The following is a 22,971-nucleotide window of genomic DNA, read 5'->3' as shown; positions in this document are numbered from 1 at the left end:
CTGTATCCAGGCGGCCACTGTTGCTGTATCCTGGCTGCCACTCTTTACTGTTGCTGTATCCTGGCTGCCACTGTTGCTGTATCTTGGCTGCCACTCTTTACTGTTGCTGTATCTTGGCTGCCACTCTTTACTGTTACTGTATCCAGGCTGCCACTGTTGCTGTATCTTGGCTGCCACTCTTTACTGTTGCTGTATCCAGGCTGCCACTCTTGACTGTTGCTGTATCCAGGCTGCCACTCTTGACTGTTGCTGTATCCAGGCTGCCACTCTTGACTGTTGCTGTATCCAGGCTGCCACTCTTGACTGTTGCTGTATCCAGGCTGCCACTCTTGACTGTTGCTGTATCCAGGCTGCCACTCTTGACTGTTGCTGTATCCAGGCTGCCACTCTTGACTGTTGCTGTATCCAGGCTGCCACTCTTGACTGTTGCTGTATCCAGGCTGCCACTCTTGACTGTTGCTGTATCCAGGCTGCCACTCTTGACTGTTGCTGTATCCAGGCTGCCACTCTTGACTGTTGCTGTATCCAGGCTGCCACTCTTGACTGTTGCTGTATCCAGGCTGCCACTGTTGCTGTATCCAGGCTGCCACTGTTGCTGTATCCAGGCTATCACTGTTGCTGTATCCAGGCGGCCACTGTTGCTGTATCCAGGCTGCCACTGTTGCTGTATCCTGGCTGCCACTGTTGCTGTATCCTGGCTGCCACTGTTGCTGTATCCAGGCTGCCACTGTTGCTGTATCCTGGCTGCCACTGTTGCTGTATCCTGGCTGCCACTGTTGCTGTATCCTGGCTGCCACTGTTGCTGTATCCTGGCTGCCACTGTTGCTGTATCCAGGCTGCCACTGTTGCTGTATCCTGGCTGCCACTGTTGCTGTATCCTGGCTGCCACTGTTGCTGTATCCTGGCTGCCACTGTTGCTGTATCCAGGCTGCCACTGTTGCTGTATCCAGGCTGCCACTGTTGCTGTATCCTGGCTGCCACTGTTGCTGTATCCTGGCTGCCACTGTTGCTGTATCCTGGCTGCCACTGTTGCTGTATCCTGGCTGCCACTGTTGCTGTATTCAGAATGTGAGATGTACAAAGGCTTCTGGTGTTTCATGGGGGGAATTTCCTCACAATTAAGAGCGGAAGTTGATACAGCTTCTCAAATATCTGTAACCAGCTGACATTATGAGGTGTGCAGGAGAGATGTGCTTGTTGGTGTACACATCTCCTCTCAGGTCTGACGAAGACCTTAGGTACCTTCTGTAATGCTTAGTATGCTGCCGCTCACAGGAGGAGTATGGGGTGCACAATACAGCCACTCACAGGAGGAGTATGGGGTGCACAATACTACCACTCACAGGAGGAGTATGGGGTGCACAATACTACCACTCAAAGGAGGAGTATGGGGTGCACAATACTACCACTCACAGGAGGAGTATGGGGTGCACAATACTACCACTCACAGGAGGAGTATGGGGTGCACAATACTACCACTCACAGGAGGAGTATGGGGTGCACAATACAGCCACTCACAGGAGGAGTATGGGGTGCACAATACTACCACTCACAGGAGGAGTATGGGGTGCACAATACAGCCACTCACAGGAGGAGTATGGGGTGCACAATACAGCCACTCACAGGAGGAGTATGGGGTGCACAATACTACCACTCACAGGAGGAGTATGGGGTGCACAATACTACCACTCACAGGAGGAGTATGGGGTGCACAATACTACCACTCACAGGAGGAGTATGGGGTGCACAATACTACCACTCACAGGAGGAGTATGGGGTGCACAATACAGCCACTCACAGGAGGAGTATGGGGTGCACAATACAGCCACTCACAGGAGGAGTATGGGGTGCACAATACTACCACTCACAGGAGGAGTATGGGGTGCACAATACTACCACTCACAGGAGGAGTATGGGGTGCACAATACAGCCACTCACAGGAGGAGTATGGGGTGCACAATACAGCCACTCACAGGAGGAGTATGGGGTGCACAATACAGCCACTCACAGGAGGAGTATGGGGTGCACAATACTACCACTCACAGGAGGAGTATGGGGTGCACAATACTACCACTCACAGGAGGAGTATGGGGTGCACAATACAGCCACTCACAGGAGGAGTATGGGGTGCACAATACAGCCACTCACAGGAGGAGTATGGGGTGCACAATACTACCACTCACAGGAGGAGTATGGGGTGCACAATACTACCACTCACAGGAGGAGTATGGGGTGCACAATACTACCACTCACAGGAGGAGTATGGGGTGCACAATACAACCACTCACAGGAGGAGTATGGGGTGCACAGTATTCTATCACAGGAGGAGTATGGGGTGCACAATACAGCCACTCACAGGAGGAGTATGGGGTGCACAATAAACTAGTAGCCTCCGTCAACAACAATAAAAAAAACCTTCCCGAGCCTCACTGCTGCTGACTGTGAGTGCATGTGAGTGCATGAGGCCATGACTGTGAGGTGAGTGCATGAGTACAAGTAGTTCACTGTAACCTTGCCTGTGTTCTAGGAGTGAAGTTGGTAGCTTCCCCAGGCGGTATTGTGTGGCCCGAGAGCTAGAGTCCGTTCCCAGCCCTTGTCCTGCCATCTACCGGTGGGGTGGGCAGCTGGTGGGCAGCCGCCAGGGGAGTTACTCATCCCAGTCGACAGATACTACGGGTCGTGACAGGCAGTGTGTGTGTGTATGTGTCCCGGTGTGTATGTGTTCCTGACAGGCCCAGACGGGGCGGAATATGTAAACATTACATATAAACATAGTGGTACATATACAGTGTTATGTGTTAACGAGGAGCTACATCTCGCTTCTTCTTAGTCACTGACAGGTAAGCACAGACACAAGGGAATATAGAATGTGTTAGACTAGTGTTATTCTGAAGGCGAGGCTTAGGAGCTGAAGCCTGACCCGAGGGCGAGGTTCAAGAGCTGAAGCTCGACTTGAGGGCGAGGTTCTAGAGCTGAAGCTCGACCTGAGGGCGAGGCTTAAGAGCTGAAGCTCGACCTGGTGGCGAGGTTCAAGAGCTGAAGCTCGACCTGGTGGCGAGGTTCAAGAGCTGAAGCTAGACCTGGTGGCGAGGTTCAAGAGCTGAAGCTCGACCTGGTGGCGAGGTTCGAGAGCTGAAGCTCGACCTGAGGGGGAGGTTCAAGAGCTGAAGCTCGACCTGAGGGGGAGGTTCAAGAGCTGAAGCTCGACCTGAGGGGGAGGCTTAAGAGCTGAAGCTCGAGGCTTAAGAGCTGAAGCTCGACCTGAGGGCGAGGCTTAAGAGCTGAAGCTCGAGGCTTAAGAGCTGAAGCTCGACCTGGTGGCGAGGTTCAAGAGCTGAAGCTCGACCTGGTGGCGAGGTTCAAGAGCTGAAGCTCGACCTGGTGGCGAGGTTCAAGATCTGAAGCTCGACCTGGTGGCGAGGTTCAAGAGCTGAAGCTCGACCTGACGGCGAGGTTCAAGAGCTGAAGCTCGAGCTGAAGGCGAGGCTCAAGAGCTGAAGCTCGAGCTGAAGGCGAGGCTTAAGAGCTGAAGCTCGACCCCTGCCAGCACATGGAGCACACGGACCAGATTCACGAAAGCACTTACGAACGTGTACATCTTTCTTCCATCTTTGACGGCTTTGGTTACATTTATTAAACAGTTTATAAGCATGAAAACTTGCCAATCAACTGTTGTTATTGTTATAAACAGCCTCCTGGGGCTTCGGAGCTCATTGTTTAATAATTGTAAACAAAGCCGCCAAAGAGTGAGAAAAGATGTACAGGTTCGTAAGTGTTTGCGTAAGCGCTTTCGTGAATCTGGCACCGGGACACAAACCAGCGAACCAGCGCCATAAAATTGGGTGATTGAGTAGGACTTGAGGCGGTGGGTGAGGTTATCTGGTGACAACACGTCCAGCCGTCCTCCTAACCTGCCGGAGTTAAGGCTCTGCTCTCCTGGTAACCCAGGAGGACGTCAGGGGCCATCAGCGACGACTGTCACATCACCTCTCCCTCTGTAAATGATTCCCTACACCCTCTGTAAACACCCCCCCCCCGTAAGCACCTCCCCCTCCCCCTCCCCGTAAGCACCCCCCCCCGTAAACACCACCCCCCGTAAACACCCCCCCTCCCCGTAAACAACCCCCCCCCCCGTAAACACCCCCCTCCCCCGTAGACGCCCCCCCTCCCCCGTAGACGCCCCTCCTCCCCTGTAAACACCCCCCTCCCCCGTAGACACCCCCCTCCCCCGTAGACACCCCCCCTCCCCCGTAAACACCCCCCCTCCCCCGTAAACACCCCCCCTCCCCTGTAAACACCCCCCCTCCCATGTAAACACCCCCCTCCCCCGCCACCACTCGCTTTTAAACAAGGACACTCACCATTCACAATTTGTCACGCTGAACAACGTTAGTTGACGAGCACTGCCACACTCCCCCCCCCTCCCCCCTTCCCAGGCACCTCCCCAGTCATCCTCCCCCCTCCCCCAGGCAACCTCCTCCCCCCAGGCCACCTCCCCCCCCAGCATGGCGTCACATGTAGTGTCCAGGAATTTTTAATAGTTTAGAAGAACGTAATTTCAAATTTTTTAATGATTCCCCAGACCAAACTTACCAAAGTTTCCATGTCTTCATGCCTCTGTGTGTCCTCGTGTCTTCCCCCCCCCCCTACACACGTGTCCTCGTGTCTTCCCCCCCCCTACACACGTGTCCTCGTGTCTTCCCCCCCCCCCACACACGTGTCCTCGTGCCCCCCCCCCACACGTGTCCTCGTGCCCCCCCACACGTGTCCTTCCCCCCCCCCTCACCTCATTCCTCGCCTGCCTGAAGGTCTGTGACTCAGCGTTAACTAGACAGACGTATTGAGGCATTCACAATTCGATACAGGTGAGCGGCTGGGGTCCTCCCCCACCTGCAGTGGCCTCACCTGTCCTCCCCATCCTTCCCCCAACCCTCACCTGTCCTCCCCATCCTTCCCCCAACCCTCACCTGTCCTCCCCATCCTTCCTCCAACCCCCACCTGTCCTCCCCATCCTTCCCCTAACTCTCACCTGTCCTCCCCATCCTTCCTCCAACCCCCACCTGTCTTCCCCATCCTTTCTCCAACCCCCACCTGTCTTCCCCATCCTTCCCCAACCCTCACCTGTCCTCCCCATCCTTCCTCCTACCCCCACCTGTCCTCCCCATCCTTCCCCTAACTCTCACCTGTCCTCCCCATCCTTCCTCCAACCCCCACCTGTCTTCCCCATCCTTTCTCCAACCCCCACCTGTCTTCCCCAACCCTCACCTGTCCTCCCCATCCTTCTCCAACTTTTCCGACGGCTTCCCAAATTAGGACTCCAATTGTGCTAAATTCCCTCATCTGGATTCTGCCCGCATTACTAGTAGCCCATCTCCCCCCCCCCCATGCCCTGCCCCCCTGCCCTGCCTGCCCCCTCCCCTGCCCCTGAACGCCATTGCTCCAAATTGGGTAAAATAGGAGTGATCCTGTGTCGGGCGGGGCGTACCGGTGGTGGGGAGGGCGCTGGACCACACGGCTCCCTGAGACCCAAGTTACCCCTCCGTGTGGAGGAGGTGGCCGCCCTTATAGTCCTCCAGGAGCACACTCCTCACCCCTCGGCTCCCATCTCTAGCACACCTGGAATTTTGATTGTTGTGGTTACCTGTGTTGCCTGTCTTCACCTGTGTTGCCTGTCTTTACCTGTGTTGCCTGTCTTCACCTGTGTTGCCTGTCTTTACCTGTGTTGCCTGTCTTTACCTGTGTTGCCTGTCTTCACCTGTGTTGCCTGTCTTCACCTGTGTTGCCTGTCTTCACCTGTGTTGCCTGTCATTACCTATGTTAGGCTTTGTTATATTTGGTTTACCTGCATTGTTCGTTGGTATTTTCGTGTTGCTGGATATTGTGTTGCCTGCAGTGTGGTGTTGCTTGTAACACACTGCACTTGTTAACTACTCTGGCACTGGAGAAGTTCTTTCTAACATCCCTGTGGCTCATTTGGGTACTCAGTCTCCACCTGTCCCCCCCCTTGCACACGGGTGGAAACTGGCACAGTTCCTGCTGCTGCTGCTTCGTCCACTGCTGATTCGCGGTGCTGGGATCCTCCGCGGTGCTGGGATCCTCCGCGGTGCTGGGATCCTCCGCGGTGCTGGGATCCTCCGCGGTGCTGGGATCCTCCGCGGTGCTGGGATCCTCCGCGGTGCTGGGATCCTCCGCGGTGCTGGGATCCTCCGCGGTGCTGGGATCCTCCGCGGTGCTGGGATCCTCCGCGGTGCTGGGATCCTCCGCGGTGCTGGGATCCTCCGCGGTGCTGGGATCCTCCGCGGTGCTGGGATCCTCCGCAGTGCTGGGATCCTCCAGGGTGCTGGGATCCTCCAGGGTGCTGGGATCCTCCGCGGTGCTGGGATCCTCCGCGGTGCTGGGATCCTCCGCGGTGCTGGGATCCTCCGCGGTGCTGGGATCCTCCGCGGTGCTGGGATCCTCCGCGGTGCTGGGATCCTCCGCGGTGCTGGGATCCTCCGCGGTGCTGGGATCCTCCACGGTGCTGGGATCCTCCAGGGTGCTGGGATCCTCCAGGGTGCTGGGATCCTCCACGGTGCTGGGATCCTCCACGGTGCTGGGATCCTCCACGGTGCTGGGATCCTCCACGGTGCTGGGATCCTCCACGGTGCTGGGATCCTAACACACTGACCGACCGCCTCCGTCTCCAACAAGAAACAAGCGGACCGTTACCTTCCAAAGATTTCTCTGGGTTCATCCTCCACATTTTCTCCGACATTTGTGTGTTGTGGTATTAGGGAGACGTTACCTGACTGGCCTGTCAGTGACGGAAAAATTTATTGTTCATCTCTCATCAACAACAGTATTCAGTTGCCTCGCCTGAGCTCTTTTTCCTCCAAGACTCTTAGATGATGACTCTCTCTCTCTCCTCTCTCTCTGTCCTCTCTCTGTCTCTCTCTCTCCTCTCTCTCTCTCTCTCTCTCTCTCTCTCTCTCTCTCTCTCTCTCTCTCTCTCTCTCTCTCTCTCTCTCTCTCTCTCTCTCTCTCTCTCTCTCTCTCTCTCTCTCTCTCCCCCCCCCCCCCCAAGCCCCCACCTACTCCAATATGCGGGGCCGGCCCAGGTAGCCAGAATCTTCGCTGTGAATTAGATCAGCCAAGCAGTTAATGACACACTCGCTCTGCTTATCAAGCAGGTGGGGTTTGTGGAAGGTGGGGGGCGGGGTAGGGGTTGCCTGACCACCTTGCCTCTATCCCCTCTCATCCTAACTCCTCATCACCTCCTGGCCGCATGCGACTTGCGTACCAGTAGCCGCTTCCCGCATGCGGATAGGACTTCGGCAAAGGGGTCCTTCCTGACTAATGATTTTAACTGGATGGGACGTGAGGCGAGTAGCAAAGTCAGGCAAAAATGCAGCTCTTGCTCGGACTAGCTTCAACCTTCTTGAAGTGGAATCTCAGACTGTCCCAGAGGGCCCGTCTCGCCCGTCTCGTCTGTCCCAGAGGGCCCGTCTCGCCTGTCCCAGGGGCCCCCGTCTCGCCTGTCCCAGGGGCCCCCGTCTCGCCTGTCCCAGGGGGACTAGACGGTAGAGCGACGGCCTCGCTTTTTGCAGGTCTGCGTTCAATCCCCGACCGTCCAAGTGATTGGGGTCCCATTCTTTTTCTCAGTCCTATCCTAAATCCTTGTCTCCTCATCCCTTCTAAGGTATATGTAGTTTGTATAGGCTTAGCGCTTTCTCCTGGCAATGTGAGCTGCAGGTGCAGACTACGCCAAAGGTGCAGACCATACCAAAAGGTGCATACCACACCAAAAGGTGCATACCTTACCAAAAGGTGCATACCACACCAAAAGGTGCAGCCCACACCAAAGGTGCAGCCCACACCAAAGGTGCAGACTACACCAAAGGTGCAGACTACACCAAAGGTGCAGACTACACCAAAGGTGCAGACTACACCAAAGGTGCAGACTACACCAAAGGTGCAGACTACACTAAAGGTGCAGACTACACCAAAGGTGCAGACTACACCAAAGGTGCAGACTACACCAAAGGTGCAGACTACACCAAAGGTGCAGACTACACCAAAGGTGCAGACCGCACCATCTGGACGCTGACCTCTCACCTCTATAGTGATAACTACACACATTAGGTTACCTCTTATCGTTGAATGGGAGACACAGAGCTGAGGTGCACACCTTGTGACGTGTATAAAGGATGGAGCTGGGTACCTCCAAAGCTGGTGAGGCGAGTGAACATGTACTCGAGTGGTGAGGCGAGTGAACATGTACTCGAGCTAGTGAGGCAAGTCGACATGTACTCGCGCGGTGAGGCGAGTCAACGTGTACTCGTGCTTATCGCCGTGCAAGTAGGGAAGTCATTGCAATGTGTTGCAACACTTGCCGGGTCAAGGGTGCACTCACTGTCGGAACCTAGTGACAGGAGACTCATCTGTTGCTCATGTGCAACATGAGCAACCGAGCACCTGTTAAGTTTGCACTCTCGCAGTAAGGGATATTGCAAATAATTGATGAATATAATACTATACCAGGAGTAATAATGATTACATTTGCAATAATAGATTATCGCAGGAAATGATGAACAGGTCACCAGTTGATTAGGTTCACACCCTCGCTTGTCCTGATGGTGTGTTCACCTTACCTTACCTTACCTTACCTTACAGTGATGATAGGTAAGGTAAGGTACCTTACCTGTCTGCTCATTGTTCCCCGGCTAATTAGCCTTGTAGAGCTAATTATCATTTAGTCAGTCGTCTTATTCTGACTCTTTTATTCCTTCTTTTCTTTCTGCAATTGTCAGCGATTTTTTTCTGTTTGTGTAAATATTTTGTCGAATGAAAAGGGACGACGATCTTTAGGAAGTTCCGTATGGAGTGAGAAGCCTCCTCTTCCCCCCAGAGAGTCCTTGTGTGTAGTGGATGATCCATCCTCTCTCCCTCCAGAGTCCTTGTGTGGAGCGGAAGGTCCTCCTCCACCTCCAGGGGGTCGTGTGGAGAGCAAGGTCCTCCTCCACCTCCAGGGGGTCGTGTGGAGCGGAAGGTCCTCCTCCACAATAAGGTGCGTGTGTGCCGCTGCAGGAGTCCTCACCAATCAACTGTCCACTCCATCGCGCGTCACACAGATGCTGAAAAGATTGGCCCGAACATTTAGCAATCAAACCTGAGTAATTCGACAGTGGAATTGCAAATGAAAGTTATTTTCTTGCCCTGCCGAGAGAAGCGCAAATAAGAGATGCCTTCCAATTATACTTTATCAAACCTCTATCGACGCTAATGATGCAATCAAGACTCATCAATTTCAACCCAAGCAACTCGCTATATTGTAGCAAAAAAAAAAAAAACTCAAAAAAACTGGATTCTGAGCTGCCGTGAGAGAATGAGTGAGTGCCGGTGGAGCAGACTCCGGCCGCTGCTTTCTCTGACAATATCCTGACGTTCAGATCGTGAAGAGGTCGAAGGTCAATCACGAATACTTTTTTTGGCTGGATATGAAGCCCCGCTCAAGCAGGAGGTGGAGGGGGGGGGGGGTGTTTATCTAAATGTGCGGGTCAGAAGGCCACAATGTCAGAGAGTAGTTAATTAAATGAAGAAAAACAGGATGTGTAAGCTTGTCTAGAGGGAAGGAGGAGGGTAGACAATGTGATGGGTAGGTGAGGTAAACAAGATGGGCAGAAGTAAACAAGGTAGAGGAGCTCGAACAAGGTAAGGGAGTGGGATCCTAAACAAGGTGGAGACGGGGGAGAGTAAGCAAAGTGGAAGGGGAAGACAAGTTGGAGGGGGGTGTAGACAAGGTGAAGGAGGGGGGGGTAGACAAGGTGAAGGGGGAGGGGGTAGACAAAGTAAAGGAAGGGGGGGTAGACAAGGTGAAGGGGGGGTAGACAAGGTGAAGGGGGGGTAGACAAGGTGAAGGGGGGGTAGACAAGGTGAAGGGGGGGTAGACAAGGTGAAGGGGGGGTAGACAAGGTGAAGGGGGGTAGACAAGGTGAAGGGGGGGTAGACAAGGTGAAGGGGGGGTAGACAAGGTGAAGGGGGGGTAGACAAGGTGAAGGGGGGTAGACAAGGGGAAGGGGGGTAGACAAGGGGAAGGGGGGTAGACAAGGTGAAGGGGGGGTAGACAAGGTGAAGGGGAGTAGACAAGGTGAAGGGCGGGTAGACAAGGTGAAGGGGGGGTAGACAAGGTGAAGGGGAGTAGACAAGGTGAAGGGGGGGTAGACAAGGTGAAGGGGGGGGAGGTAATCAAGACGGGGGTTAAACAAGGCGGTGAATCACAGGGTTACACAACAAGCAGTCAGGCCAGACCAACCTGGAGTATGGACATGTAGAATACATCCCATGAACAGCAGTTGGCAGCGTCCCTGCACGGTCCCACGGTGGTGGCAGCGTCCCTGCTCGGTCCCACGGTGGTGGCAGCGTCCCTGCTCGGTCCCACGGTGGTGGCAGCGTCCCTGCACGGTCCCACGGTGGTGGCAGCGTCCTTGCTCGGTCCCACGGTGTTGGCAGCGTCCCTGCTCGGTCCCACGGTGTTGGCAGCGTCCCTGCTCGGTCCCACGGGGGTGGCAGCGTCCCTGCTCGGTCCCACGGTGGTGGCAGCGTCCCTGCTCGGTCCCACGGTGGTGGCAGCGTCCCTGCTCGGTCCCACGGTGGTGGCAGCGTCCCTGCTCGGTCCCACGGGGGTGGCAGCGTCCCTGCTCGGTCCCACGATGGTGGCAGCGTCCCCGGGTGACGCCGGGTACCTCCCGGGGATGGCACCAAGGTTAAGGCCTCGGTCAGCACAATATTAACGTGTCAAACAAAGGGTCGACGCGGGCAATCCATCATGAATTATTTCTTTAGTTTACTTATTGGTCGATGATGTGTTACCGGAGACACCTTTGTCTCTAGTAAACTGTTTACTTGTTTACCGTCCAAGTGATGTTTACCGTCTCGACACCCTCGTCCACACCTGTCGTCTCGACACCCTAGTCCACACCTGTCGTCTCAGCACCCTAGTCCACACCTGTCGTCTCAGCACCCTAGTCCACACCTGTCGTCTCAGCACCCTAGTCCACACCTGTCGTCTCAGCACCCTAGTCCACACCTGTCGTCTCAGCACCCTAGTCCACACCTGTCGTCTCAGCACCCTAGTCCACACCTGTCGTCTCAGCACCCTAGTCCACACCTGTCGTCTCAGCACCCTAACCCACACCTGTCTTCTCAACACCCTAACCCACACCTGTCGTCTCAACACCCTAGTCCACACCTGTCGTCTCAGCACCCTAGCCCACACCTGTCGTCTCGACACCCTAGCCCACACCTGTCGCCTCAATGTAACACCCTTATAATAACGTATGAGGTCAACGCTGCTGTTACTATGGATAATAAAGTTAATCTTATCCACACCAATTTGTAACCTCATTAATTATCGTTAACATCACATGTGTACAACCTGGCGGGCCAGCAGGGTTCACCCTGACAGTCGGCGCCTGTCAGCCTGTTAACTGTCAGTCTGAGAGCAACCAACCGTACAGAGGCTGTCTGAAGGTTAGATATATGAAAAAGATATTTATATAATACCACCAACTGGAGCAGTAAAATAGGTACCTGGGTGTTAGTCAGCTGTCACGGGCTGCTTCATGGGGGGTGGAGGCCTGGTCGAGGACCGGGCCGCGGGGACACTAAAAAGCCCCGAAATCATCTCAAGATAACCTCAAGATAACTGATGTTCATCTGGCGGCACCAACTCCACTGTAACACTGATATGTAATTACTAAGTTATCGTACACTCGAGTAGATAGTTCCACAACCTCAAAATAGGCTTTTAGAAAAACTCCTGATAATTACTTTGACTAATTATGAGTTATCAATTACCGTAGTTGTTGATAATTACAGATGTTATTAATTCACTTAGAAAATCAAGACCCAAGTCGGCTCAAAGATTAATGATAGGATTCATTCTCTAAATTGCCAATTAAAACTTTACAGTTCAAAATTATTAATAAGGATCAGTGATATCCTGTTGTAACATCCTACACAAGAGACAAATGGTGTTTTCAAATACTAACAAGAGCAACAGTGACCTTATCCGTCCCGTTCTTGGACTCTTGAACACACTTTCCGCACTATAATGATCCAGCTCACACTAAACATTACTTAAGAATCATTCCAGGCCTGCTATGACACTCCACTTACACTGCACTTAAGGCCCCATCCCCCCCCCCCCGTCACACAAGGGCCAGTCACCGAACCTTGACACACTTTTACAAGTTGATAGACGAAACATTTCCACGATAAGCATGGTGCCTGGACACCGTCTCTGAACGTGAACACTCATAGTCACCCAGCCATAGTTACACCATCACCCTGGTCCTCACCAAGTGACCAACAATGTTCTGTGTTGCAGGTCATGGGGGGACCTCAGTGCCACCGCCTCCCTGGCACCAGGTGCCGGCGACCACCGCTGCCAACAGCATCAGGTAAGTGTACTCACTGGTACAAATTGGTGGACCAGTTGGTGTCCTCTATCAGTGTGGTGGTAGTGGGGGAGGTGACCACAGTGCCGTGGTGGCAGTGGGGGAGGTGACCACAGTGCCGTGGTGGCAGTGGGGGAGGTGACCACAGTGCCGTGGTGGCAGTGGGGGAGGTGACCACAGTGCCGTGGTGGCAGTGGGGGAGGTGACCACAGTGCCGTGGTGGCAGTGGTGGCAGTGGGGGAGGTGACCACACTACCATATTTTTCTGTCGACTGGGCCAAGCCTCTTCCCTGTCCAACCAACACCGCGTTTTCTATTTGAATTGCAAGTTTCTCTGTGACGTGTTGGGGTAGGGGAGGGGTTGGGGAGGGACTGGGGAGGGACTGGGGAGGGGTGGGGAAGGGCGATGCTAAACAGCGAGGGATTGGGTGATTAATGTGTGGTTGTATAATAGATTAAACCAATGCTTGCAGTGGCAGTTCCTGTCTGTGGTCACTTGTTCATATTAAAGTTTTAGTATTTGTGCCTGCAAGATCGAGCATAGCTCTTGGACCCCGCCTCTCAAACCGTCACAATCGATCTGTTTTCCCACTACCATTTCTAGTACTCATCTCCCCCTCTCCTCCTCTCCTCTTTCTCTCTCTCTCTCTCTTACTCTCTCTCTCTTACTCTCTCTCTCTTACTCTCTCTCTCTTACTCTCTCTCTCTCTCTCTCTCTCTCTCTCTCTCTCACTCTTACTCTCTCTCACTCTTTCTCTCTCTCTCTCTCTCTCACACACACGCACACACACACACACACACACACACACACACACACACACACACACACACACACACACACACACACACACACACACACACACACACACACACACACACAAAAGCGGCTGAGAGGCGGGACCGAAGAGCCAAAGCTCAACCCCCGCAAGCACAACTAGGTGAATACACCGCGGTGGGCCTCGCAGCTGAGTGGGCAGCGCTGTGGGGACGTAGTCCTAACGGCCCAGGCTCGATTCCCGGGAGAGGCAGAAACAAAGGGGCTGAGTTATTCACCCTCGTGCCCCTGTTCACCCAGCAGTAAATATGTACCTGCTTCCTAGGGATGCGTATGTGAGTGTAAGAGAAATATATGTAGTTTATTACATATATTAGAAATATGAAGTGAACACTTTTCTCTCATGTTAAACAAGTAATATTAGGCAGATTATATGTAGGAGTATATATAGATTATATATATAGATTATATATATAGATTATATATATATATATATATATATATATATATATATAGATTATATATAAATATATATATATATATATATATATATATATATATATAGATTATATATATATATATATATATATATATATATATATATATATATATATATATATATAGATTATATATATAGATTATATATATATATATATATATATATATATATATATATATATATAGATTATATATATATATATATATATATATATATATATATATATATATATATAGTATATTATATACAGCACCCAGCGTTCTGGACAATATAATAAAGATTATTGTTGCGTGAATTACAATGATCTACTCACGGGCTCGCCATAGCCCGTGCTACTTTGGAACTGTTGTTCCGCGTAGCTGAATCTATAACAACAACAACAACAACAACAACAACAACAACAACAACAACAACAACAACAACATACAATCATCATTCCTGCCATGAAAAGTTGCATGAGCAACCTCACCTCTTACAGAGAACGTCGCATTTCGAGCGTAGGCGTTACATGAGGCCAAAAATTATCGTGCTAGAAAATGAAAGCGACCGGCGAAAGTGACGGACTGTCCCGTTTTCTGTTCTGGGTCCTCTGGCAGGTTAGGATAAGGGCACTTTACATTAGCCGTTTTTTTGACGTTGGGGATATTTTAGGGGGAGGAGGAGCTGGTGTAAGCGTGGCAGACGAGAGTGACTAGTGTGAGACGCCCCACGCGGCGAGAAATTCCCTCACGCTTGGGTAGTATTAGCATGAGAGGCGGCGAGTGTGTGAATGTGGTGAGTCGCTGACCGCAGCTCCAAGATGGTCCAGCACACAGAGGCGCTAGCAAGCCGCTCCTCTTGTACCATATATTGTCCCAGCCTCTGTCTCAGCCTCTGTCCCAGCCCCCTGTCTCAGCGTCCGTCTCAGTCCCTGTCTCAGCCTCTGCCTCAGCCCCCGTCCCAGCCCCCGTCCCAGCCCCCGACCCAGCACCCGTTCCAGCCCCTGTCCCAGCCCCCCGTCTCAGCCCCCGTCCCTGTCTCCTCCGTCCCAGCGCCCGTCCCAGCACCGTCCCAGCCCCCGTCCCAGCACCCGTCCCAGCACCCGTCCCAGCCCCCGTCCCAGCACCCGTCCCAGCCCCCGTCCCAGCACCGTTCCAGCACCGTCCCAGCCCCCGTCCCAGCACCCGTCCCAGCACCGTCCCAGCCCCCGTCCCAGCGTCAGTCTGAGCACACAAGTAATGGTAATAGACACGTTATCCCGGGTCGGTCGTGAATGCAGATGCAGGTGTTAATGATTCAGATCAGCGGTAGTGTTGGTATAGGTGAAGGTTGGTAACCCTGGCGGCGCCCTCAAACAGGTGTTGATGGAGCTGTAACACCTTTGTCATAGTGCGCCGGGGTACACCTGCACCTCTGTGAAGATGTTCACAGGTGTTGGTATGCATGTGTATTGAAGAGGTCAGGGTCACACTCACTCACACACACACACACACACACACACACACACACACACACACACACACACACACACACACACACACACACTCACTCACTCACTCACTCACTCACTCACACACTCACACACTCACACACTCACACACTCACACACTCACACACTCACACACTCACACACTCACACTCTCACACTCTCACACTCTCACACTCTCACACTCTCACACTCTCACACTCTCACACTCTCACACTCTCACACTCTCACACTCACTCACTCACTCACTCACTCACTCACTCACTCACTCACTCACTCACTCACTCACTCACACTCACACTCACACTCACACGCACACGCGCGCACACTCACACACTCACACACTCACACACTCACACACTCACACACTCACACACTCACACACACACACACACACACCTTCATTCTACTTGTTTACTTCTTCTAAGTTAAAGTTCCTCACTCCCTCCCCCCCCCCCGGGGGTTGCCACGGGGATGAGAGGGTTGCCACAGGGAAACTTAGAGTCAAGGCAAAATGATAAGTTAAGGGGAATGTTCCAGAAGGAGAGATGGAGATAATTCAAAGCACAGTTTTCAAGCAGCTTATCTCAGCAGCGGCAGCAGCGGCAGCGGCGGCGGGAATCACTTCACTAGGCAGCTGACATTTGGGAAGCCGGGGCCCAGGAACTAACGCACATCCTTCTCTTAAGGTTATCTTGCGATGATTTCGGGGCTTTAGTGTCCCCGCGGCCCGATCCTCGACCAGGCCTCCACCCCAGGAAGCAGCCCATGACAGCTGACTAAGACCCAGGTACCTATTTTACTGCTAGGTAACAGGGGCATAGGGTGAAAGAAACTCTGCCCATTGCTTCTCGCCGGCGCCCGGGATCGAACCCAGGACCACAAGTCCAGCGTGCTGTCCGCTCGGCCGACCGGCTTTCCTTGTGTGGAATTTTTTTTTTATTCCAGCTATTAATAATTATATTGTGTAGGTGTCCTTGTAGACCATTGGTCAATACTGACGCGGCAGTTGCCACAGCTTGTGTGTTCAGTGGTCCTGAATCACAGTTGATCTGTGCTTGTAGCGCCAGCAACAGCCTCCTTGGTCACCCTGGTCACCTTTACAATCTCCTTCATAGCTCTCCCTCACAAAGTACACTATCACCGGGGGGGGGGGTGGGGGGGAAGCGCCAAGCCATTACGACTATACAGCACTGGGAAGGGGTCAGGATAAGGATTTGGGATGGGACGGAGGGAAGGAATGGTGCCCAACCACTTGGACGGTCGGGGATTGAACGCCGATTTGCAGGAAGCAAGACCGTCGCCGCTCTACCGTCCAGCCCAAGTGGTTGGGATCCTCACAAGATTTTCGCACAGAAGCGATTGAGGATCGAATTTGCGAGTCACATATGAATTGAAGTTTGTTTTTGCAGTAGTGCTTCGTGGGCCTGGGGCTCGAACCCTGGAGCACCTGGGGGTAACAGCCACCAGACGCCATCATTCACACAGTTATCCTTATATGTTGTCGCCGACAGAAAACGGAGTCCGGGTAGATATTTACGCCTCGCCTCACCGGACAAGATAAGTATCCCAGAAGACGCCGCTTGTGAACTCAAGTGCCTCCTTGAGCTTGTTAAGTGACTGTTTATAGTCCAGTACCAGGAGGAAGTGGGGGGGGAGGGTAGTGGATCAACTGGTTCATTATTGACATCAATTTTGTCACCAGAGATGACACCCATTCCTCCTCCCCCCCCCCTCCCCCCTGGGGTCACCTGAACGGTCTCCTCAGACATAGTATGTCTTAACTGACCATTATAACGCTCCCTTAACAACACATCCCTCACAGTGCCACCGCCAGCCACCACAGTTCAGTGTGTCAAGATACACGCCACATCAGACTTATTAAAAGAAGACTGTCTATTTTAATGTGCAAGCAGCATTTTAGGGGATGAGGAGGGGGAGATGGAGAGGGGAGAGAGGGAGGGGGTGAGAGAGAGAGGGAGGGTGAGAGAGAGGGAGAGGGGGTGAGAGAGAGGGTGGGAGAGAGAGAGGGGGGCCCTGGCACCCCATCAGTAACCAGAGCAGCAGTCTCCGTTGATACTATGCAAGTAAAGTGGGGTCAGACAAGGACCTTCATTCACTTAGTGTTGCGGGAGGCAAGGTTAATGTCTCTCTGCTTGCTACCGTGTCTGTGGCTCTGGTGCTGGTCAGTGTCTGTGGCTCTGGTGGTGGTCAGTGTCTGTGGCTCTGGTGGTGGTCAGTGTCTGTGGCTCTGGTGGTGGTCAGTGTCTGTGGGTCTGGTGGTGGTCAGTGTCTGTGGCTCTGGTGGTGGTCAGTGTCTGTGGCTCTGATGCTGGTCAGTGTCTGTGGCTCTGGTGGTGGTCAGTGTCTGTGGCTCTGGTGGTGGTCAGTGTCTGTGGCTCTGGTGGTGGTCAGTGTCTGTGGCTCTGGTGGTGGTCAGTGTCTGTGGCTCTGGTGGTGGTCAGTGTCTGTGGCTCTGGTGGTGGTCAGTGTCTGTGGCTCTGGTGGTGGTCAGTGTCTGTGGGGTCTGACGCAAGGCAACATTATGGGCGGGGATTTAGAGTAACAATCTTTGCTGGAAAACTTTTAGCAAAGTAAAAGAAGTGTTGTCAAGTTTCACCTCAGAGTGTTGTGACAGACAGACAGGTAATATATTTTCAACAAATTCCTCATTACCCCCTACTCTTGCGACCTTAGTGGTCCCCCCTTCTCCCCCTCCTACTCTCTCTCCCCCTTCCCCCACTTCCATTCCTCCCCCCACCCCCCTACCCTCAGCTCCAGTGCTCTACTGGCTCTACACACAACCGTCTGACAGGAGAGTGTAGACCTCGATGCTCATCACAACACACTCGCTGCCTGTCACACTTGAGCCTTGCCTGCTCCTGGAGGAGGGGGAGACCTGCCTGCTCCTGGAGGAGGAGGAGCCCTGCCTGCTCCTGGAGGAGGAGGAGCCCTGCCTGCTCCTGGAGGAGGAGGAGCCCTGCCTGCTCCTGGAGGAGGAGGAGCCCTGCCTGCTCCTGGAGGAGGAGACCTGCCTGCTCCTGGAGGAGGAGCCTTGCCTGCTCCTAGAGGAGGAGACGCCCTGCCTGCTCCTGGAGGAGGAGGAGACTGCTCCTGGAGGGAACATGTGGAGAGAGAGTGTGTGTGTGTATATGTTTAGCCTTCCATTACTGGCCCCTCACCTGTCAGTTCATCACTGCCTCACCCGCATGCGCACCTGCCCACCCCTCGCCCACACACCCACAAGGTGATGATATATTGCACATCATGGAAGATGATGCTATGGCCCTGGACTCTTAACCCAGCCACCACCTGCTCCTTAACGACCTCAACCACCCAAACACCCAACAGCTCCTTGTGTTCCACACGACCACCACTGTTGGTCGTGTGGTCGTGGTCGTATGGTTGTGGTCGTGGTCGTATGGTTGTGGTCGTGGTCGTATGGTTGTGGTCGTGGTCGTAACTTATTTAACTGGGTTACGACGCGAAAGGTCTTTAGTCTGTGAGGTTTTCCAGGAATCCCCAGAGAGCAGTAGGGTCTTCCGGTGTTTCTAAGGAGCTTCGTGAGGAAGATGGAGCGGCTGCGCCAGGAGGCTTCCCGCGCGCGTCGTCAGCATTTCTAAAACAATAAACAAGGAAGGATCTGTTACCCCGAGGTGAAGCCTCAAACAAGTAGCTGTTGGAGGCTTCATTAATTTTGTTTCCAGCAGCGTTTAACGCCCTGTTAACGGGAGGACAATGAACAGTAAATTGTACACGGTACGCTTCAAGAATTATTGATGCCAGATTTGATGCAGCACCATGGCCAGTCTTTCATATCTCTGTCTGTCTCTCTGTCTGTCTCTCTGTTTGTCTCTCTGTCTGTCTCTCTGTCTGTCTCTCTGTCTCTGCCTCTCTGTCTCTGCCTCTCTGTCTCTGCCTCTCTGTCTCTGCCTCTCTGTCTCTGCCTCTCTGTCTCTGCCTCTCTGTCTCTGCCTCTCTGTCTCTGCCTCTCTGTCTCTGCCTCTCTATCTCTGCCTCTCTGTCTCTGCCTCTCTGTCTCTGCCTCTCTGTCTCTGCCTCTCTGTCTCTGCCTCTCTGTCTCTGCCTCTCTGTCTCTGCCTCTCTGTCTCTGCCTCTGTCTCTGCCTCTCTGTCTGTCTCTGCCTCTCTGTCTCTGCCTCTCTGTCTGTCTCTCTCCCTCCCTCCAGACGGACCGCCAATATTGAGAAATACGGCATGATGAAGCCAGAATAAATGCCACACCTGCAACCCTTGGTGTAGAGCAGTGTGGGTGTTGTAGCTACACCTGGCTCCCTGACACAAGCGCGGCGCTACACCTGGCTCCCTGACACAAGCGCGGCGCTACACCTGGCTCCCTGACACAAGCGCGGCGCTACACCTGGCTCCCTGACACAAGCGCGGCGCTACACCTGGCTCCCTGACACAAGCGCGGCGCTACACCTGGCTCCCTGACACAAGCGCGGCGCTACACCGTGCGAGGGGGTAATTGTTTGTCAGTCAGTGTTGGGGCGGTGTGTTGGGGGTCGCGTCAGGCGCCTGCACAGTGTTCCTTGTCGTGTCGAACACCCTGTTGCTTCATCCAGTTTGTTGGAGGATTGGCACGAGACAGTGTAGCTGCCTGTGTAGCCTTTGTGGTGTCATTTTCACCTCTGGAAGCCGTGTGTACCGGCCTCCTGCGGTTCACAGGTCGGGGGCTCCACCAGCCTGAAGCCCCCGACCTGTGGTACAGTATGCAGCACCATTGCTACTGCCACTGTCACAACGGTGACAATGGTAGCTGCATCAGCAGGTGGTAGCGGTGTCAGCAGTGAGACCAGGAGGTGTAGCCACATAAGGATCAGTAGTAGGGGAAGTGAGAGCAGTAATTGAAATAAGTTTATTGAGGTAAAATACACACAAAGGGATGAGGTAGCTCAAGCTATTCTCACCCCGTTCAGTACATCGTGTTAATACATACATAGACACACATCACAAGCAATAAACATATTACCGAACATTCTGAGAGATAAACATATACATTTGCTCCTTTACACAAGTAGTGAGAGCAGTAGGTCCATAAGTGGTGGCCGGCGAGGCTGCAGTATCTTGGGTCGGCGGGCTGCAGTGTCCTGGTATTAGGTGTCACGGCGGCACCTGGTGTGTGTGACAGTGTCTTAGTAAGCACCTTACACACGCCCCTCAACACTGACATGAATGCGTCAGTGTCCTACCAGCGTGTATACTTGTGAAAGACTCCCCGATCCTGTGTACACAAGTCACTGGGCCAAGAGGCACGACGTCCTCTCCGCGACTTAGGATTAAATGGATAATTTTCCTTGGAGCGAGCGACGTTGGTGTCCATCATATCCACTTGCAAGAGGACGTGAGCGGGAGATAGAATCATCTCCCGGCATCATTGTCCAGTCGAAGGGGGAAAAGTCTTCAATTCATCACAGACAATTTACACCATCACGGCTTTCATCTCAAGACAAGAATCTCATTAAATATTAATATATGAGCCTTTATTATCCACATTATACATTTGCTCGAGTGATTTATGTGATTTAATATGGCGGCTCTACGCTACTCATTTTTTAAAGAGAAGAATGCCCCTTTATCACTATATATATAATGTGTATGTGTATGTATATATATATATATATATATATATATATATATATATATATATATATATATATATATATATATATATATATATTTTTTTTTTTTTTATTTGAAGGGGAAAATATATTGTGTGTGTGTGTGTGTGTGTAAACAGTGTAACTGTGATCTAGTTTCAGAGTCTTAGATGTTTGTCAGTCAGCCATTTGTGAGTGACAGTTCCTTAATGAGACGTGGGTAACTAGGGGGACCTCCTTGCTGCTCCTCCTCACTGTGTACACTGCTTGTTTCATGCTCTCCTCCACACCTGCTTCTCATTTATACACACCACTCAATCCTAAGTCGGATTTTCTTACAATCTTCATATATGTAGTAAAGAAAGAGTCGCCGGAAATAAGCGAGTGCCTTAAGAGGTAATGTTGTTACCTATGTGGGTCATTTAGGTAAAGTTCAGTAAGATCTTTTGTTAGTGAACCATTTCTGCAGGTGTGGCACCAGGCCAGGCTTAGTTTACAATTATTAAACAGTCAATGAGCTCCGAAGCACCAGGAGGCTGTTTATAACAATAACAACAGTTGATTGGCAAGTTTTCATGCTTGTAAACTGTTTAATAAATGTAAACAAAGCCGTCAAAGATTGAGGAAAGATATACACATTCGTAAGTACTTGCGTAACTGCTTCGTCAATCTGGCTCCAGTCTGCAGCCACACGAGACACCTACGAACCCAAACAACCCGCCTAACCTCTCACTCCTGTCCATAGAAAACGTAAATATTTGTGAGCCGTTACTCTTGATAGGTTACATTTATTACGTTGGCGACCATTGAGGCGACGGACGGATATTAATGCGTAACTTTTTGCTACAGTCATTTGTCTTGTGACGTCACCGTCACTGTGAAGAGCAAACAGGAAGGTGCTTCTGTGTGTAGGTTGAGACTCGGCTCTTGGGTTCGCCTCCTGCTGGCTCCCGGGTCTCCTGTGCTCGCTGTTGTAACTTACCAGACGTGTGCCCTAACAGGTGAGGGTTGAGGCGGCAAACACCACCTCACTCTTCAGTGTGGTGGTGTGGTACACTGAGGACTCCTGCGGCCGTGCTGAGGCAGTCACCTGCTGACCTTCCGCAGGTGACGTCCTGCTGACCTTCCGCAGGTGACGTCCTGCTGACCTTCCGCAGGTGACGTCCTGCTGACCTCCCGCAGGTGACGTCCTGCTGACCTCCCGCAGGTGACGTCCTGCTGACCTCACCTCTCACCATGAAGCATCCTTTATAACCCAGAGCTTCCTCTTGGACGTAGGTTCGAGCCCTCGTCACGGCCCTTGTGGATTTGTTCATTCGAGAGGGGGAGTTTTGGAGGGGGGGGGGGAAGAGAGCCATACATTTTCCGAGAGAAGGGGGGAGTTGGGTAAGTGGGGGGGGGAGGGAAGGATGATAATGCCTTATCACCCAAAGGGAGGGATGATAATGCCTTATCACCCAAAGGGAGGGATGATAATGCCTTATCACCCAAAGGGAGGGATGATAATGTCTTATCACCCAAAGGGAGGGATGATAATGCCTTATCACCCAAAGGGAGAGATGATAATGCCTTATCACCCAAAGGGAGGGATGATAATGCCTTATCACCCAAAGGGAGAGATGATAATGCCTTATCACCCAAAGGAAAGGATGATAATGCCTTATCACCCAAAGGAAAGGATGATAATGCCTTATCACCCAAAGGAAAAGATGATAATGCCTTATCACCCAAAGGGAAGGATGATAATGCCTTATCACCCAAAGGGAAGGATGATAATGCCTTATCACCCAAAGGGAAGGATGATAATGCCTTATCACCCGAAGGGAAGGAAGGAAAGGGGCAGGTCGCATCTCATTCCCCGCATTACCTATTCTTCTTGATGCTTTCACCCAGCAAATTGCCTGTCTGTCCGCCTGTCTGTCTTAAGTGTCTTCTTGAGTTGAAATGTTCAAGTTCATTACACAAGTCTGTGATTTATATTACAACAACAAAAAACACTTTAATCTCACGTATCACGTTTTCTGTTCGTAGTGGACGACGTGGGGGTAACTTGTGGATTGTTGCTCAACCTTTTGTTGGACACCCCCACAGGTTACCTGATCAACCAGGCTCATACGTCAGGCTGCGAGTAACCGCGTCCTTCAGCCTGGTTGACCAATCCAGCAACGAGGAGGC

General features: G+C 52.3%; 1 long non-coding RNA gene across 1 annotated transcript in view; it reads left to right on the top strand.

The window, feature by feature from the left end:
- Positions 1-2,687: 2,687 nt before the first annotated feature.
- LOC138353691 (uncharacterized) overlaps positions 2,688-22,971 on the top strand; it is a 236,081-nt gene continuing 215,797 nt past the window's right edge. The window contains exons 1-2 of the long non-coding RNA XR_011223270.1: positions 2,688-2,840; positions 12,368-12,440. This is a non-coding gene — a long non-coding RNA (uncharacterized lncRNA). The remainder of the gene's footprint in view (positions 2,841-12,367; positions 12,441-22,971) is intronic.

The sequence above is a fragment of the Procambarus clarkii genome, chromosome 59 (assembly GCF_040958095.1).
Source record: "Procambarus clarkii isolate CNS0578487 chromosome 59, FALCON_Pclarkii_2.0, whole genome shotgun sequence".
Lineage (NCBI taxonomy): Eukaryota > Metazoa > Arthropoda > Malacostraca > Decapoda > Cambaridae > Procambarus > Procambarus clarkii.
The sequence above is the reverse complement of the archived record's forward strand: the minus strand, read 5'-3'. Positions and strand labels throughout refer to the sequence as shown.